Here is a 19847-nt window from a genome sequence, read left to right on the forward strand (position 1 = left end):
ATATCCTGGTTAAACATTTAAAAAAATTGTCTATTGAAGTGCATAGATGTGAATGGAGCTTAGATGATGTCTAGGAATATTGTTAATTAGAGTCAGCTCAAAAGCAGAACTGTGCAGTAGTTTACTCCCCAATCTCTGCCGCTTTGTATATGACACCAGCTTTCCTAGCTTTCCTGAGCTGTCAGATCCCTTCTTTCAACACACCAGATTTGACATAGAAAGATTGTTATGTTGGCGTTCCAGATAAACAACCCCTTTTTCCAACCATCCCTAACAATGTTATTGACTCTTTTTTGGTGAGGTAAGTATAAGCTTTCTTGCTTAAAATTCTTGTTTGTTTGTTTGTTTTTTTTTTTTGAGACGGAGTCTCGCTCTGTCGCCCAGGCTGGAGTGCAGTGGCCGGATCTCAGCTCACTGCAAGCTCCGCCTCCTGGGTTCACGCCATTCTCCTGCCTCAGCCTCCCAAGTAGCTGGGACTACAGGCGCCTGCCACCTCGCCTGGCTAGTTTTTTGTATTTTTTAGTAGAGACGGGGTTTCACCGTGTTAGCCAGGATGGTCTCGATCTCCTGACCTCGTGATCCACCCGTCTCGGCCTCCCAAAGTGCTGGGATTACAGGCTTGAGCCACCGCACCCGGCCTCTTGCTTAAAATTCTTAATTAAAAAAATCAAAATTATCTTTGTATATATTTTAAAAACCAAATAGTGGTGTGAGATTCAAATATGAAAAAAACGAAGTTCTATATGCTGCCTTTCTTTTTTTTTTTGTTTTGGAGACTCTTGCTCTGTCGCCCAGACTGGAGTGCGGTGGTGCAATCTTGGCTCACTGCAACCTCCACCTCCGGGGTTCAAGCAGTTCTCCTGCCTGAGCCTCCCGAGTAGCTGAGATTATAGGCATGTGTCACCACACCCAGGTAATTTTTGTATTTTTAGTAGAGATGGGGTTTCACCATGTTGGCCAGGCTGGTCTCAAACTCCTGACCTCTTGTGATCCACCTGCCTCAGCCTCCCAAAGTGCTGGGATTACAGGCGTGAGCCACCACACCTGACCTCAAAATATCATACTTTTTGAAGTTTTCTTCTCCCAGTTTTAGAAAGATTGGTGCCATGAACTACAAAGTTATTTTTTTATTTTATTTTTTATTTTTGATATGGAGTCTCGTTCTGTCACCCAGGCTGGAGTGCAGTAGCATAATCTCGGCTCACTGCAGGCTCTGCCTCCCAGGTTCAAGCGATTCTCCTGCCTCACCCTGCTGAGTAGCTGGGATTATGGGCACGCGCCATCACGTCGTGCTCATTTTTGTATTTTTAGTAGAGACAGGGTTTCACCGTGTTGGTGAGGCTGGTCTCGAGCTCCTGACCTCGTGAACTGCCTGCCTCAGCCTCCCAAAGTGCTAGGATTACAGGCATGAGCCAACATGTGTGGCCACGAACTATGAAGATTTAAATGGTGTTCATTTATTCAGCACATATCTGGGATGTACAGTGGTGAGCACAATAGATGTGGTCTTTGCTGTCATGGAGCTAGTAGGAGAGAGAGATTTAAATAAAAATAAATGCATATACAACTTAAGTTGTAATATGAGAAAAAGGATGACATATTATGACAAGGAAGTGGCATATAAGCTAAAAAATACTTAGGGTAAGACTGGAACAATAAACAGTAAACAGAGGTTCTGAGATGAAAGGGTTCTTTTCTCTATAGTTAGATATTGATTTAGATTTCTCAAATTTTTTCTCTTTAAAGAGTATTGAGGCCGGGCATGGTGGCTCACGCCTATAATCCCAACACTTTGGGAGGCTGAGGGTGGTGTATTGCTTGAGGCCAGCAGTTTAAGAGCAGCTTGGGCAACATGATGAGATCCCATCTAACCAAAAACCACAAAAATTCAGGCTGAAACAGGAGGATCACTTGAACCTAGGAGGTCGAGTCTGCAGTGAGCTGTGATTGCACCACTGCACGCCAGCCTGGGTGACAGAGCAAGACCCTCTCAAAAAAAAAAGAAGAAAGAATAATATTGAGATAAATATCTTTATGGTCATATAATTTGGAGAGATCAATAAAAGTAAGGCTCCTGATAGATTTTCCAAATTACATTCTTTTACAGCCATGTCATTTGTACTTATCCCATACATTTATTAATTCATTCACTCAGCAAAGATTTATTAATTGTCTATTACATGCCAGACTGTGTTGAAGGTGCTGAGACAACACTGAACAAAACAAAGTCATTCTCCTTGTGGAATTTTCATTCTGGTTGGTGGGGAAGATAGATTTAATAAATGTGTACCATGTTAGATGGTGATAGATGTTATGTATGGTAGGGGGGTTGGTGTTGTCGTGGGTTGCTCTTCTATATAGGATGGTCTGGGAAAGCCTCTCAAAGATCCAGTGACATAGTAGAGTGGTGTGAAGTTATCCATATGGGTATTTGAGGGAGGAACACTCCAAGCCAGTACAAACACTCTATGGTGCAGAATATGTTTCTTATATTTAAGAACAGTAAGGAGACAGTTTAGCTGGAGTTAGGGGAGCAAAGCAAAGAGTAAGAGATTATGTCCAAGAGGTGGCAGTTGGCTAGGGCTTTGTTTTAGCCCTTGTAAGGACATCTAAAATTTCAAATATAGAGCAAAGTTGGAATTTTACAGTGAAAATACTTATACCCACCATCTAGAGCAGCAGTCCCCAACGTTTTTGGCACCAGGGACTGGTTTTGTGGAAGATAGTTTTTCCACAGGGTGGGAATAGTTTCAGTATGATTCAAGCACAGTAAATGTATTGTTCAGTTTATTTCTATTATAATTACATTGTAATAGATAATGAAATAGTTATACAACTCACCATAATGTAGAACCAGTGGGAGCTCTGAGCTTGTTTTCCCACAACTAGATGGTCCCATCTGGGGGTGATGGGAGACAGTGACAGGTCATCAGGCATTAGATTCTCATAAGGAGCACGCAGTCTAGATCCCTGGCATGCGGAGTTGATAATAGGGTTCACATGCCTATGAGAATCTAATGCTGCTGACCTGACGAGAGGCAGAGCTTAGGCAGTAACGTGCATGATTGGAGAGCAGCTGTAAATGCAGATGAAGCTTTGCTTTTGCTTGCCTGCTTCTCACCTCCTGCTGTGAGGCCTGGTTCCTAACCAGTGCCTGGCCCAGGGATTGCGGACCCCTCAACTAGAGTATACCCTTAAAATTTACCTATACTTTCTTTTTTTCCCAGTTTTTTTTTTTTTTTTTTCTTCAGGCAACCCTCAGAACTGGAACGGGTTCATAGAGCTGCCTACTGTACTTTGTCTCATGTCCATCTTATTCGGTGCATTTCAGAGGAATGCAAACATCAATATGCTTTCCCCTAACTACTTTTGCATGCATATAATTAACTAGAGTTCAATATTTGGTTAGTTTTTTAATTTTTTTAGACAGAGCCTCGCTCTATTTCCCAGGCTGGAGGGCAGTGGTGCGATCTCTGCTCACTGCAGCAGAGATGGGTTCAATCGATTCTCATGTCTCAGCCTCCAGAGTAGCTGGGATTACAGGCACATGCCACCATGCCTGGCTAATTTTTGTGATCTTTTAAATTTTAGCTATTTTGGTAGGTTATACCTTGAGGATTTACTTAGCATTAGCATTTCCCTGATGACCAATAATGTGGAGTACTTTTTCATGTTTCTTGGCCATTTGTATATATTTTAGCAATTATTTGTATAATTTTGTTGCCCATTAAAAATTTTAGTTGCCGCGTGTGGTGGCTAAACCTGTAATCCCAGCACTTTGGGAGGCTGAGGTGGGCAGATCACAAGGTCAGGAGATCGAGACCATCCTGGCTAACATGGTGAAATGCCATCTCTACTAAAAATACAAAAAATAAAAAAAATTAGCCCGGCGTGGTGGCGGGCGCCTGTAGTCCCAGCTACTTGGGAGGCTGAGGCACGAGAATGGCGTGAACCCAGGAGGTGGAGCTTTCAGTGAGCCGAGATCGCACCATTTCACTCCAGCCTGGGCTACCGAGCAAGACTCCGTCTCAAAAACAACAACAACAACAACAACAATAACAACAACACTTAGTTGTAGAAGCCATTGGAGGATTTTGAATAGAGGTAATACCACTTTTAAAAATAAGAAAGGTATGTGAAGAGCAGATTTGTGTGGAAAGGTAGTGAATTTGGTTTTAAATGTGTGAACCATAGATTGTTGTTGGTCCATGAACTGGTGATAGTGAATCATTTGTTATTGGCAGCAAAAGGGTAAAGGGCAGACAATGAGAGTAAGCTTTTAGAAACCTATAGTATTTGCCAGTGCATACTCTCCAAACATATGTATATAGTTTACAGAAGTATCATTTGTGCCAATTTTTAGAAAAATAAAAGGAAATTGGTCTTTTATGACAATGGTTTGAAAAACACTATCATCAACGCATCCAGTTGGAGAAGGACTTGTTTTTGATAAGTATGTTTAGACATGCAATCATGTATTATTTTATTTCACACAAATAACATTTCTGTGATTATTAGCGTTCATTTTAGCATTATACATCCTTTGTAGTCATGAGAATAAGATACAGAATTTTCAAGGAGGAGATTTGAATTGCAGAATGAGGAGTTGGACTTACTCTTTCAGCCATGATAGTTTGGACTCATTGAGAAGCTTTTGGTAACACACATTCCAAAAGCTGTCTGTAATATTGATTTTGTGGTTGCAGTGGGATGAATAGCAGGAGAAAAGAAAAGGTTATAAGGCTAGTTAGTAGTGAATTTCAACACTGTCTAAATGTTAGATGTTCAGAGCCTGAAGTAAGTTTGTTGCTGTGAGAGGATTACCAAAAACCTTGGTAAGTGGTTAGACATTTAGAAGAGAAGAAAGTCAAAGATGTTTCCAGAGTCTTGACCTGGGGACTGGTGCTGCTTAGTATGAAAGATGGCATCATTTTAGCAGAAATAGAATTTGATTATTAGACTTAGACTATGTTAAAAATCATGTAAAGTGAAAATTGTATAGCATCTTGTCTTACAAGTAATAAAGGGTTCTCACTTAAAGTTTCAGTGGTAAAAGTCTTCTGATATTTTCCTATAATTTTTGCGATCTGTTTAAATGCCTACTTAATTTTCTCTTCTTTTCTTTTCTTTTTGAGACATAGTCTTGCTCTGTCACCCAGGCTGGAGTGCAGTGGTGCAATCATGGCTTCAACCTCCTGGGCTCAAGTGATTCCCTCACCTCAGCCTCCCGAGTAGCTGGGACCACAGGCATGCACCACCATGCCCAACTAATTTTTGCGTTTTTGTTTTTGTTTTTGTTTTTTTTTGTAGAGGTGGGGTTTTGCCATGTTGCCCAGGCTGATCATGAACTCTTGAGCTCAAGTGATCCTCCTGCCTTGGCCTCCCACAGTGCTGTGATTATAGCATGAGCCACTGCGCCCAGCGTCTTCTTTTGAAATGCTTAATTTTTTCTAAAAAAATGGAGAATATATTTATTACAGCACCTAAAATATGGCAGTTGTACTGTGTGAAACAGTATACAGTTGGCCCTGGGTATCCATGGATTCTGAATACGTGGATTCAGTCAATATGGATAGAAAATATTTGGGAAAAATGTAAAAAATAATTCAACAATAAAAAATAACACAAATAAAATTGACAATATAGCTATTTACATAGCACTTACATTGTATTAGGTATTATAAGTAATTTAGAGATGATTTAAAGTATATAGGAGGATGTGCATAGGTTATATATTCATAGTTTATGTGCAGATACCATGCCATTTTATAAAAGGGACTTGAGCATTGGAGGTTTTGGTGTCCACAGGGATTCTGGAACCCATCCCATGCGGATACAGAGGGATGACTGTATTTTCTTTTCAAAAGTTAGTATTTGTAGTGTTTTCTTGGAGCTGTGTATATGCGGTACTTCAATGACCTAACACTAGGTGTCACTACCACATTGATCTAAGAAAGTGCATCTGCTCCTTGAAAGGAAATTTTTGCCCTAAAGCTTTTGTGTAGTTTTTATACACTAAAAGCTTTAGAGCAAACATGCGAGGGCATTCTTGAGGTAAATACCAATTAGTCTACTATTTATTAGAGGTTAGGTGCCAATAGACCTTGCCATGTTAAGATTGTTAGCCAGGAAATAGTTTTTATGGCTTTCATTTGGGAGTAATATAAAGTTAGTGATTTGGGTACACTGGCAAGCAGAGAGAGGTTGAATATGGATGGAGTCCAGCGAAAAAAATTGCCTTTGTTGAGAATAGGACCTTATTTTCTTTGGTGCATTATCTTCTTCCTGGAAAGAGAAGTAATAGGTGGATCCTTAGACATCTGCAGTGGGAGGGAATTGATTGTTAAGGATGAATAAAAGCAGAAATGAAGAATAATACTGAAGAAACCTCTGGAATTTACCCATATTGGTGGATTAAAATATCTTTTCCTGTAGTATGTTTCTTAAAGTATCACTTCAGAGAAGTCTTGCATCTGAAACTTAATTTTTCCCTGTGTGCGAATAGTGGCGTGACTCTTGTTGATTTGACGTAGGCAGTAGACATTACTGTGAGTTTGAAATTTATCTTTGTAAGTTTGACTCTTTCTTATTTGAGATCTTTTTGATGATTTTCTACTCTAAAACAGTATATTATTTGGACCTAAGCTGATTTATAAGTCTGTGGAATGCAATTTTTTTCTGATAAATGTTATTGAGTATACATACAGTAAAATGCACAAATCTTAAGTGCATAGATTGAATATATATACATTATATATATATAAAAAAAACATTCTAACTATCATCCTGAATTAAGGTCTAGAACATTTCCAGTACCTCAAAAGAATCCCTTGTGCCACTTCCTTGGCAATACTACCCTCTTTCCACCTCCAAGTAACCATTATTCTGCTATTCTGACTTCTATCACCATAGATTTGTTTTTTTCTGTTCTTGAATGTCTAAAAAATACGGTCATAGATTTAAAAAGTATACGTTTATGTCTGGCTTGTCTCTTAACATTATGAGTGTAAGATTTGTTTTTATGCTATTGTGTGTAACATTAATTTTGCTGTGTAGTATCTATCATGTGAATACAATAATTTTTTAAAAAATCCATTATATGACTGATAGACATTTTTGTTGTTTCCAGTTTTTGAGTATTAATAAAGTTGCTCTGAAAATTCTTGTATATGGCAATTTTTCATGGACATAAACAAAAAATGGTAATTTTTGCTGTATGTAGACACTCATTTGTCTTGGGTATTGATCTAGGAGTAGATTTATTGTGTCACAGGATAAGTACATGTTTACCTTTAGTAGATACTCCCACATAGTTTTCAAAAGTGGTTTTGCCAACTTTGTACTCTCACCAGAAGTATTTGGAATTTCTGTCTGTCCTGCATTCTCAGCAGCACTTGGTATTGTCAGTCTTTTCAGTTTTGGCCATTCTGTTGTGGATGTGTTGATATCTTCTGTGAGGCTGTGAGATTTTAAAAATGCTTTTTGAGGGGGCTTGGCATGGTGGCTCATGCCTGTAATCCCAGCACTTTGGGAGGCCGAGGTGGGTGGATCACAAGGTTAAGAGATCGAGACCATCCTGGCCAACATGGTGAAACCCCGTCTCTATTAAAAATACAAAAATTAGCCGGGCGTGGTGGCGGGTGCCTGTAGTCCCAGCTACTCGGGAGGCTGAGGCAGGAGAATCACTTGAACCTGGGAGGTGGAGGTTGCAGTGAGCCGAGATTGTACCAGTGCACTCCAACCTGGTGACAGAGCAAGACTCCGTCTCAAAAAAAAAAAAAAAAATGCTTTTTAGGCTGGGCACAGTGGCTCATGCCTGTAATCCTAGCACTTTGGGAGGCTGAGGTGGGAGGAGCCTTTGAGATTAGAAGTTTGAGACCAGCCTGGGCACCATAGTGAGACCCCGTCTCGACCAAAAATAAAACATTAGCTGGGCCTCATGGCGTGTGCCTGTGGTTCCAGCAACTCAGGAGGTTGAGGGGAGAGGATCACTTGAGTCCGGGAGATCAAGGCTACAGTGAGCTATGATCATGTTACTGCCCTCCAGCCTGGGCATCACAATACACAGTAAGACCCTATTTCAAAAAATGCTTTTTATTTTGCAATAAATTTCAAACTTCCAGAAAACTTTATAATATATACAAGGTATTCCTGTTGCCCATCATGGAGATTCACCAATCATGGATTTTGCCTTATTTGTTTGTCATTCTCTCAGTCCGTTTATCTATGCGTATCTTTTCTGAACTATAATTTCCATAAATTATTATTATTGTTTTTGAGATGGAGTCTCACTCTGTCACCCAGGCTGGAGTGCAGTGGCGTGATTTCACCCACTGCAACCTCCGCCTCCTGGGTTCAAGCAATTCTCCTGCCTCAGCCTCCTGAATAGCTGGGACAACAGGCATGGGCCGCCATGCCCAGGTAGTTTTTTGTATTTTTAGTAGAGATGGGATTTTGGCATGTTAGCCAGCCTCTTCTCGAACTCCTGGCCTCAAGTGATCCAGTCACCTCGGCCTCCCAAAGTACTGGGATTACAGGCGTGAGCCATCGTGCCTGGCCTGTTTTCATAAATTATTTAGTATAATTTCTTAAGAATGAATATATAGCCATAGCACTGTCATCAAACCCAGGTCATTTAAATTTGATGCAGTAGTATTGTGGTTCAGATTTTTTATCTTTTACTCTATTATTATTTCTTTTTGTATCTTTGTTTACTCCAAGGACATGAAAATATTCTTTTAGGCTGGGTGTGGTGGCTCATGCCTGTAATCCCAGCACTTTGAGAGGCCAAGGCAGGCGGACCACTTCAGGTCAGGAGTTCAAGACTAGCCTGGCCAACATGGTGAAACCCATTGCTACTAAAATATAAAAATTAGCTGGGCATGATGGTATGTGCCTGTAATCCCAGCTACTTGGGTAGCTGAGGCATGAGAATTGCTTGAACCCGGGAGGCACAGATTGCAGTGAGCCGAGATCGCGCCAGTGTACTCCAGCCTGGGTGACAGAGTGAGACTCTGTCTCAAAAAAAAAAAAAGGCTGGGTATGGTGGCTCATGCCTGTAATTTCAGCACTTTGGGAGACCGAGGCGGGCTTATCACCTGAGGTCAGGAGATCGAGACCATCTTGGCCAACACAGTGAAACCCCATCTCTACTAAAAATACAAAAATTAGCTGGGCGTGATGGCACACACCTGTTAGCCCAGCTACTTGGGAGGCTGAGGCAGGAGAATCACTTGAACCCGGGAGTCGGAGGTTGCAGTGAGCCAAGATAACCACTGCACTCCAGCCTGGTGACAGAGTGAGACTTTTTCTCAAAAAAAAAAAAATTCCTTTTCTTTTAGAGGGTTGTATTTACCTTTAGGTTTAAGATTCATTAAAAAAACAAAAAACAAACAAAAAAAACAAAACTTTGTATGTGTATGGTATGAGATGGGGTCAGGGTTATTTCTTTTTCATTTTGTTTCCTTATTTTTTAGAGACAGTCTAATTCTGTTGCCAAGGCTGGAGTGCAGTGGTGCCCTTATAGCTCACTGCAGCCTCCAAGTCCTGGACTCAGGTGATCTTCCTGCTTCAGACTCCTGAGCAGCTAGTACTATAAGCATGTGCCATCATGTCCGGCTACTTAAAATTTTTTTTTTTTTTTTTTTTTTTTTTGTAGCGAGGGGCTCTCATTATGTTGTGCAGTCTGGCCTTGAACTCCTGGCCCAAAGCAGTCCATCTGCCTAAGCCTTATTTCTTATTTATCTCTATTTTTAGAATAATGATACCCAATTGATTCAGCACCATTTCCTGAAAAGACCATTCTTTACCCTATTAATTGGAATAATACCATAGATGTGTGGGTAATTCTTATACTCTATTTTTTCATTGGTTTCATTGTCTGCTTTTGAATTCTAAGTATACTAGAGACTCAAATCTGAGAAAGTCCCAAAATAAACTTAACAATTTCTTGCTCTTTCCTTTAAATCTATTTTATTTCCCCTCTAGCCCTTCCTGCTAACATCTATATTTTTATTAGAATAGTACCATAATTTTTCCATTCAGCCACATTGAAATGTTCGGGTCTTTGTCAAGTATTATGAGATACAGATAAACTAAGACCTGAGCACTGTCTTGAGGAGATAATTTCTTACTTGGGGGAAATGTCACTAAATATTTGCAGTCTGTGTCAGTGGTTCCCAACCAGGAGTAATTTTGTTCTCCAAGGGGCCATTTGGCTATTTTTTTTCATTGTCATGACTGGAGATTGCAGCTGGCATGTGGTAGATAGAAGCCAGAGATACTGCTACACATCCTATAATGTACGGGACAGCGTCCCCGAACTAAGAATTGTTGAGTCCAAAACATCGGTAGTGCTGAGGTTGAAAAATCTTGATGTGTTTGATCAGTATTAGGATAGAAGTATAAATGAATGGCTGTAGAGCCCCCAAAGAATGACGGGATGCCTGGGGGAGGGTTTTTTTTTTTTCTTTCTTTTTTTCTTTTTAAACCCAGGATCAGACCTGAGGGAGTTTTGTTGCTGCTGTTGTTGTTTTTGAGACGGAGTTTAGCTCTTGTTAGCCCAGGGTGGAGTGCAGTGGCGCAACCTCGGCTCACTGTAAGCTCCGCCTGCCGGGTTCACGCCATTCTCCTGCCTCAGCCTCCCGAGTAGTTGGGACTACAGGTGCCCGCCACCATGCCCGGCTAATTTTTTGTATTTTTAGTAGACATGGGGTTTCACCATGTTAGCCAGGATGGTCTTGATCTCCTGAACTCGTGATCCGCCCGCCTCGGCCTCCCAGAGCGCTGGGATTACAGGCGTGAGCCACTGCTACCGGCCAAGAGGGAGGAGTTTTTTTTTGTTTTTTTGTTTTTTTGTTTTTTTTTTAAGGCGGAGTCTCGCTCTGTCGCCCAGGCTGGAGTGCAGTGGCCGGATCTCAGCTCACTGCAAGCTCCGCCTCCCGGGTTCCCGCCATGCTCCTGCCTCAGCCTCCCCAGTAGCTGGGACTACAGGCGCCCGCCACCTCGCCTGGCTAGATTTTTGTATTTTTTAGTAGAGATGGGGTTTCACCGTGTTAGCCAGGATGGTCTTGATCTCCTGACCTCATGATCCGCCCGTCTCGGCCTCCCAAAGTGCTGGGATTACAGGCTTGAGCCACCGCGCCCGGCCAGAGGGAGAAGTTTTAACCCTTGTGCTGCCTAGTAAAATTTTGTAGAATATAAAAAAAAATAGTTATAACTGGAATATTCAGAATGCACCATACATTATTTTAGGCATATTGCATATATTATGTATTATCCTGTCAATTTTACTAGTTAGTGTTAGTCTTATTTTACACTTGAAAAAATTAAGGGTTATATTTAACTAGGTCAAGTTCTTTAATAGATACCTTTTAAAAAACAGACTTTAAAAAAAAATTTTATTTATTTATTTTTAAAGCATATCACTGTATTTCTTTTCCCTCAGGTAATTTTTCTATGGCTTCAACATTGTCTCTTCAAAATTAAAAGAAAAATATCCCAAAGTTTAGAACTGGATCACTTGGCCCTTTCTCTTCTTATCTCCTCCCAGTTCAAAATGCTTGCATCTCTTAATGGCCAGCATCCTCTTGGATCTGCAATTAGGCTCAGCACATTCCAGCCTTAGCACAATCTAATATCACACAGAATAGTCTTACTGCCCTACACATCCTCTGTGGTCTTAGCCTTCTTCAGAAAATTGGCTTTGTCTGCCCACCATAGCCACTCTGCTTCCGATCATAGCGCCTCTTTCCCTGGGCATACAAAGTATCCTTGCCCATCTTATACTGTGGTACTTTGTGAGGCTGATGCTTGCCACACTCCTTACAGGAGGTTCTTCGGGTTTTAGGTACGTTGACCATCTCTGCAGCGGGGCTGTTCTGTCTTTGTGATGAAAACGAGAAACGGTGTCTGAGACCCTCACCTCGTGCATCTCTTGCCTGACAGGAAAAGAAAAAAAAAGACAGACTTTATTTTTAAGGGCAGTTTTAGGTTCACAGCAAAATTGAGTAGAAAGTATAGGGAGGTCCCATAAAACTCCTGCCTCCACATTGTGCACAGCCTCTCCCACTGTCAACACCCCCAGCACCAGAGTGGTAAAATTGTTACAATCCATGAACATGCATTGATACATTATTGTCACCCACAGTCCATAGCTTACAGTAGGATTCATTTTTGGTGGTATACTTTTTTCCTTTTTTTTTTTTTTTTGACACAGGGTCTTGCTCTGTTGGCCATGCTGGAGTACAGTGGTGCGATCTCGGCTCACTGTAGCCTTTGGCTTCTGGGCTCAAGTGATCCTCCCACCTCAGCCTCCTGGGTAGCTGGAACTACAGGTGCATGCCACCATGCCTGGCTAATTTTTCTATTTTTTTGTAGAAATGGGGTTTCGCCATGTTACCCAGACTGATCTGGAACTCCTGACCTCAAGTGATCTGCCCACCTTGGCCTCCCAAAGTGCTGGGGTTACAGGTGTGAGCCGCCATACCTGGCCTGGTTTTTGGTGGTATACTGTCTATGTGTTTTGACAGGTATCCACCATTGTAATATCACACAGAATAGTCTCACTGCCCTACACATCCTCTGTTCTCTATGTATTCATCCCTCCCTCCCTGATAAGCCCTGGGCACCACTCATCTTTTTACTGCGTCTATTCTTTTGCCTTTTCCACGTAGTTGGAATCACACAGTAGGTAGCCATTTCAGATTGGTTTCTTTCACTTAGTAGTATGCATTTAAGGTTCTTTCATGTCTTTTCATGACTTGATAGCTTATTCAAATGCTGAATAATATTTCATTGTATGGAATACCACAATTTGTTTATGACAGTTATCTTTTTATTTTATTTTATTTTATTTTATTTTATTTTATTTTTGAGATGGAGTCTCACTTTGTCACCTAGGCTGTAGTACAGTGGGGCGATCTTGGCTCACTGCAACTTCCACCTCCTGGGTTCAAATGATTCTCCTGCCTCAGCCTCCCAAGTAGCTGGAATGATAGGTGCCCGCCACCACGTTTAGCTAACTTTTGTACTTTTAGTAGAGATGGGGTTTCACCATGTTGGTCAGGCTGGTCTCAGACTCCTGACCTCAAGCAGTCTACCGCCTCAGCTACCCAAAGTGCTGGGATTACAGGCATGAGCCACCACACCTGATAATATCTTTTAAAAAATAAAGATAATGTACGTACTATGAAATGCACAAATCTCAGGTCTATCGTTTGATGATTTTTACCTGTGTGTATGTGTTTGTATATATGTGTGTTTATATATGTCTGTATGCATGCTTGTGTGTTTACATATACAAGTGCATGAAACCACCATTGGGGAGAAAATGTAAAACATTTTGTACTCATAAAATTTTGCAGTCAATATTTCTCCTCCTTCCAGGATAAGATAACCACTATTCTGACCCCATATTAGTTTTACATGCATTGAACTTCATATAAATAGAGGCACACAGTATGTGCTCTTTTGCATCTGTCCTCTTTTGCTAAATATATTTTTTAGATTCATCTGTGTTGTTGCTATATCATAGTAGTTTGCATTTTTTGTTTGTTTTTATTATTGTGTTTTATTTTGTTTGTTTGTTTTTATTATTGTGTTTTATTTTACTAATATATATACCATAATCTGTTTAGTTATTTTCTTTTTGATGGGCTTTGTGTTTCTGGCCTTTGCCTATAATGAATAAAGTGTCTATGAACATTCTTATAGATATATGGATTCTTTTTTTTTTTGTTAAGATATCTAGCGGAATTGCTTAGTCACAGGGTAGGTGGCATATATTTAACTTTATTAGAAATTGCGCCCCTCCCAAGAAAAAAAGAAATTGCCCAAGGGTTTTCCAAATAGGCTGTATTATTGTGTATTTCCATTTGCAGTATCTGGGAGTTATAGTTGTTCCACTTACTGCTGCCATTGATGTTGTCAGTCATTAAAAAAAAATCATCTTGTTAATCTTACAAGTTAATATGATACCTATTTTATGGAAAAATCTTTTAGACTTCTATTTAATATAAACAGTTTCTCCTTGGTTAACTATCTATTGCAAATCTATCTTCTTTAATCAATGGATTAAATCAAGATAGGTTTACAATACCATTAAAATGTAACAAATTCAGTCTTTTAAAAGTGGAAAGAGACGATGAGCCAAAATTGGTTTATCTGTTACACTGTTTTCTCTCTTCACTTTTCAGTTGAACACCTACCAGCTTGTAATAAAATAATAAAGAGAATCCAGTTTTTATGTCTGAGTGATTAGGAAGTGTTTATGACAGCCACTAGGCCGACACTCTCTATAATGGTGTTACATTGACTTCTGAACACCTTCTCGTCTGCCTCCAGGCGTGTGTGTCAGTGTAGTCTGAGTGGTTTTACATTAACATCTACCCTGAGTAAGATCTTTTGACTACCAAAGTGTTAGTTGCAAATGGAAGATACCATTAAGGCGGCTTCAAAGGACTGGAATGATATTTGGATTGGTGCATGCTGAAGTAATGGCTAGAGTTTTGAAGTGTAATGTCTAAATCAGTGTTGCATAACCGAAGGAACGTGTGAGTTCAAACCGCTTTTCTTTGATCTTCCTTTAGAAAATCAGGCTGAAGGGGAAAGGTTAAAGTTGCCTTAAAACACCTCTTTCTATGTGTGCAAAAATCTGGAAGTATGAAAATATGATTACAAGTTCCATTCATTATTTGTGTTCTGTGGTTTTTATATTGTTCTTGAAATTTACTTCCTTCCTGCCTGAAGTTTTGTATTATGAATTTAGTGTCAAGACCAAAATACAGACCAGGTTGCTCTTTTCTTTATGTGGTCGGCAAATATCTGTTCTGTAAGTTGTTAGTCCTCACAAATATGCATTTTAGGTGATTTTTGTGGCTTGCATTTTTTTTTTCTTGATGGTATATACAGTAGGTTACAGAAATACTGACACTCTGATATTAACTGAATCTTTTATGATTAGGCAGGCAAAAACAAAACAAAACAAAAACTTGTTCCCGTCTTCCTCCTAAATTTAGGAGCTTTCAAAAGGACTACTCTTTACTATTAGGAAAACTGTACTATCTTAAGTTTTTAAAATTGTGGAGGCAATTTTATACAATAAAATAACACTGACAATGACTTGTTAGAGAAAAAAAGTCCTGAGTTTAAGAACTATTTTGCATATAGTGTATTTATAGGAGATTCTGATGCCTCTTTGGGCTGGTTATTTTTGGCAGCATTTTTTTTGTTTCCTTATCTATAAAATGAAAATATATTATCAAATTGGCTTACAGGGTGATTTGAGGGAGAGACTCTCAGCTTTCAGTAGAGCTGGCTCTGTAGTTACTATGGCCACTCATGTAACTAGGTGAGTTCTTTTTGTTGTTTCTTAACTGAATTCCTTAGTATAAGATGATACCTACCATGCCTCCGACATTCTCCTTTACGTTTTTACAATTTCTCCCTAATTAAAAGTAAATTATTGTTATTAATTTTTAAGTTACAAAAACTATAAAAAGAAGTTTTTAAGGAACTTCATTCCTTCCAGTTGTATCTGTATGCTTAGCACATGTGAAATAATTAGCAAATTGATAACTATACATATATGTTTGCTTGCTTGTTTATTGATATATTTATTGAGGCAAAGTCTTGCTCTGTCGCCTAGGCTTGACTGCAGTGGCATAATCCTGGCTTACTGCAACCTCTGCCTCCCAGTTCAAGCAATTCTTGTGCCTCAGCCTCCCGAGTAGCTGGGATTACAGGCATGTGACATCATGCCCAGCTAAGTTTTCTATTTTTAGTAGAGATGGGGTTTCGCCATGTTGGCCAGGCTGGTCTCAAACTCCTGACTTCAGGTGATCTGCCCACCTCGCCTTCCCAAAGTGCTGGGATTACAGGCATGAGCCACCACTCTTGGCCTTCATGTGTATGTTTAAATGGGTTACGTGAGGTATTTTTGTTGCTTTAGGAACTGAATTCCTTAGTAGAAGACTTCCTTTCTCTAATCTCTATATTTTTACCTTTTATCCTTGTTTTCTTTTTTCTTCCTATTAGGGAAAATTAACATTTATTTGTGGGATTTTTACATTTTCTATATATGTTTAAATTAATAGGCTTTATTTTTTTTGAGTAGTTTTAGGTTTACAAAAAAATGGAGGTGAAAATACAGACACTTCTCATGTATCCGCTTATCACCCTCCTTTTTTTTTTTTTTTTTTTTTTTTTTTTTTTTTTTGAGGCAGTCTCTCTCTCTCCCCCAGGCTGGAGTGCAGTGGTACAATCTTGGCTCACTGCAACCACCACCTTCCAGGTTCAAGCGATTCTTCCACCTCAGCCTCCCCAGTAGCTGGGATTACAGGTGCTTGCCACCACGCCCTGCTAATTTTTGTATTTTTAGTAGAGATGGGGTTTCACTATGTTGGCCAGGCTGGTCTCAAACTCCTAACCTCAGGTGATCTGCCCACCTCGGCCTCCCAAAGTGCGTGAACCACCGCGCCCGGCCAGCCCTCCTATTTTCAACTATTAACATTTGCATTAGTGTAGTACATTTAGTACAATTGATGAGCTTATATTGACACATTATTAGTAACTGTAGTCCTTAGATTAACTTTTTCTCCCCAATAGAATTTTATTGGTGTTACTTTTTAGCTTTTAAAACTACTGATCTTTTTAACTACAGATCTTCAATTGTGTCCATATGGTTAGTACATGTGAAACAATTAGAAAAGATTGGTAGCTCTACATTTGTATGTTTAAATGGGCTATTTTTAGATTGCTGGTAGCAAAGAAAACAAGTTGCAAGTAAAAACATATAAATACATAAAAGTTAGAGTGGGTGGAGACTGGCTTGATCTTGAATGGGATTATGACTGGTGTGATAAAACCTGTTGCATAGATGAGATGCTGCTTACCACCTTGGTAGTAGTTCTTTTCTTAAGGCTGAAAATCATAGGAAGTAAAGTATTAGTGAGTTCAAGAACTGGGCTGGTACGGTGGCTCACACCTGTAATCCCAGCACTTTGGGAGGCCAAGGCAGGCGGATCACGAGGTCAAGAGATCAAGACCATCCTGGCCAACATGGTGAAACCCCGTGTCTACTGAAAATACAAAAATTAGCTGGGCGTGGTGGTGCATGCCTGTAATCTCAGCTACTCAGGAGACTGAGGCAGGAGAATTGCTTGAATCCGGGAGGGGGAAGTCGCAGTGAGCCAAGATCGCGCCACTGCACTCCAGCCTGGCGACAGAGGGAGGCATAATCTCAAAAATAAATAAATAAATAAATAAACAAATAAATAAATAAGACCTGAGCACTGAGCTGTACCAAAATGTATTCTTCAGTATGGTATTTTAACAGATTTCTATGTGTTAAATATTAATAGCATGCTTTGAGAACAAGAGAGTAAAGGCATATTATGCCGAATAACATTGAGGTAGAATAGTGAGACCAATATAGACTGAATCATTCATCAGTTCATTCAACAAGCATCTCTTTGGATTAACTATCATTTATTGAGTGCCAATTATTACATACTATGAAATATACAACTATACATTTATATATATACAAATATACAAGTATTTATTGTTGCCTGGTTAGATAAATATGTTATTAACCTTACTTTAAAACCAAACACAGATATAGCATATTTATATAGCTAATAAACATAGTCCATTTTCTTTTCTACTGAACTGTTAGAATCTTTGATTTTGTTGATTGGTAAAATTTATAACAGTTGATCTGGTGTATTTTTCATATTTTGCATTGTGATAGGACATGATTTTTGGAATAAGACTAAAATGTCCAGGGTCTCAGGTATTAGCTGCTCTTGCTCTCTGTCTTCCTAGGTGAAATTAGAGCAGTTACTAATTCAGAAGACTCTTGACATGAAAGGTATTTTTGACAGAAAGGCAAAATGCACTCAAGATAAACACGAGGCATTCTTTTCCTATCATCTTCCATGTATAGTGGCCAATTTTAAATACTGTATGTTTGCTTGAGTGTGGTAGCTCATGTCTCTATTCCTAGTACTTTAAGAGGCTGAGGTGAGATGATTGCTTGAGCCCAGGAGTTTGAGACTAGCCTGGGCAACTTTGTGAGACCCCCGCCTCTACAAAAAAATTTTAGAAAAGTTAGCTGGGCATGGTGGCATGTACCCGTGGTCCCAGCTACTTGGGAGGCTGAGGTAGGAGAAATGCTTGAGCCCAGGAAGTTGAGGCTGTAGTAAGCATTGATCACTCTACTACACTCCAGCCTGGGTGACAGAACCAGACCCTGTCTCAAAAAAAAAAAAAAAAAAAAAAAAAAAATCAGATTTTCTTATTGTTGAGTTTTAAAAGTTCTTTGTATATTTTATATAACAGTATTTTATCAGATGTGTCTTTTGCAAATGTTTTCTCAGTTTATGGCTTGGCTTATTCTCTTGACAATGTCTTTTGGAGTGTAGAAGTTTTAAATTTTAACCAAGTCTAGCTTATTTTTTTCTTACATGGATGGTGTTTTTGGTGTATCAAAAAAGTCATCGCTATACCCAGTATCATCTAGGTTTTCTCCTTTGTTATTTATTTAGTTTTAGAGACAAAGTCTTGCTCTAATCCCCAGGCTAGAGTTTTGTTCTACTACCCAGGCTTCTATTACCCAGTAATGCGATCCTAGCTCACTACAGCTTTAAACTCCGGGCTCACGTGATCCTCCTGCCTCAGCTTCCTGAGTAGCTAGGGTGACAGGTGCACACTACCACCCCCAGTTAATTTTTAAATTTTTACTATAGATGGAGTCTTGCTATGTTGCCCAGACTGGTCTTGAACTCGGCCTCAAGCAGTCCTCCCACTTCAGCCTCCCAAAGTGCTGGGATTACAAGTGTGAACCACTGTGCCCAGACTCCTATATTATTTTTTGAGTTTTAGAGTTTCATGTTTCACATTTAGGTCTGTAATCCATTTGGAGTTAATTTTTGTGAAGGGTGTAAGGTCTGTATCTACATTCGTTTTATTGCATGTGGATGTCCAGTTTTTTCAGCACTGTTTGTTGAAAAGACTGTCTTGGCTCCATTGTATTATCTGTGCTATTATGTCAAAGATCAATTGACTGTATTTACATGGGTCTATTTATGAACTCTTTGTTCTGTCCCACGGATCTAATTATCTAGTCTTTCACCAATACTACACTGTTTTGGTTACTGTAGCTTTAAAGTAAGTCTTGAAATCAGACAGCATCAGTGTTCTGACTTTGTTTTCTCCTTCAGTATTTAGTTGGCTATTCTGAATTTTTTTACCTCTCCATAGAAACTTTAGAATTGATTTGTCAGTAGCTACGGAATAACTTGCTTTGATTTTGATTGGGACTACATTGAATGTATATATTAAGTTGGAAAGAACTGACATCTTGACAATATTGAGTCTTCCTATCCATGAATATGGAATGTCTCTTCATTTATTTACTTCTCTTTTGATATGTTTCATCAGTTTTATAGTTTTCCTCATATAGATTGTGTACATATTTTATTAGATTTATACCTAGGTATTTCATTTTTGGTGGCACTAATGTGCATGGTAATGTATTTTTAAATTTCAAATTCCACTTGTTTAATGCTTGTATGTAAGAAAGTGACTTTTGCATGCTAACCTTGTGTTCTGCAACCTTGCTGTAATTGCTTAGCAGTTCCAGTTTTTTGTTGAATCATTTGTATTTTATACGTAGACGATCATGTCTTCTGTGAACAAAGCCAGTTTTATTTCTTTCTTTCCCATTTTTATACCTTTTATTTCCTTTTCTTGTCTTACTGTATTAGCTAGGGTTATGTTAAAAAACTTGGTGAGAGGGGATATCCTTGCCTTGTTCCTGATCTTAGTGGAACAGCTTCGAGTTT

General features: G+C 39.4%; 1 protein-coding gene and 1 pseudogene across 5 annotated transcripts in view; one reads left to right on the forward strand and one right to left on the reverse strand.

Annotated features, from left to right (window-relative positions):
- The window catches only part of BCAS3 (BCAS3 microtubule associated cell migration factor), a 710433-nt gene that overhangs the window by 37794 nt on the left and 652792 nt on the right, over window positions 1-19847 (forward strand). The window lies entirely within an intron of this gene.
- Window positions 11420-12195, reverse strand: LOC140708768 (large ribosomal subunit protein eL42-like; annotated as a pseudogene).

This window comes from Chlorocebus sabaeus, chromosome 16 (assembly GCF_047675955.1).
Source record: "Chlorocebus sabaeus isolate Y175 chromosome 16, mChlSab1.0.hap1, whole genome shotgun sequence".
Classification (NCBI taxonomy): domain Eukaryota; kingdom Metazoa; phylum Chordata; class Mammalia; order Primates; family Cercopithecidae; genus Chlorocebus; species Chlorocebus sabaeus.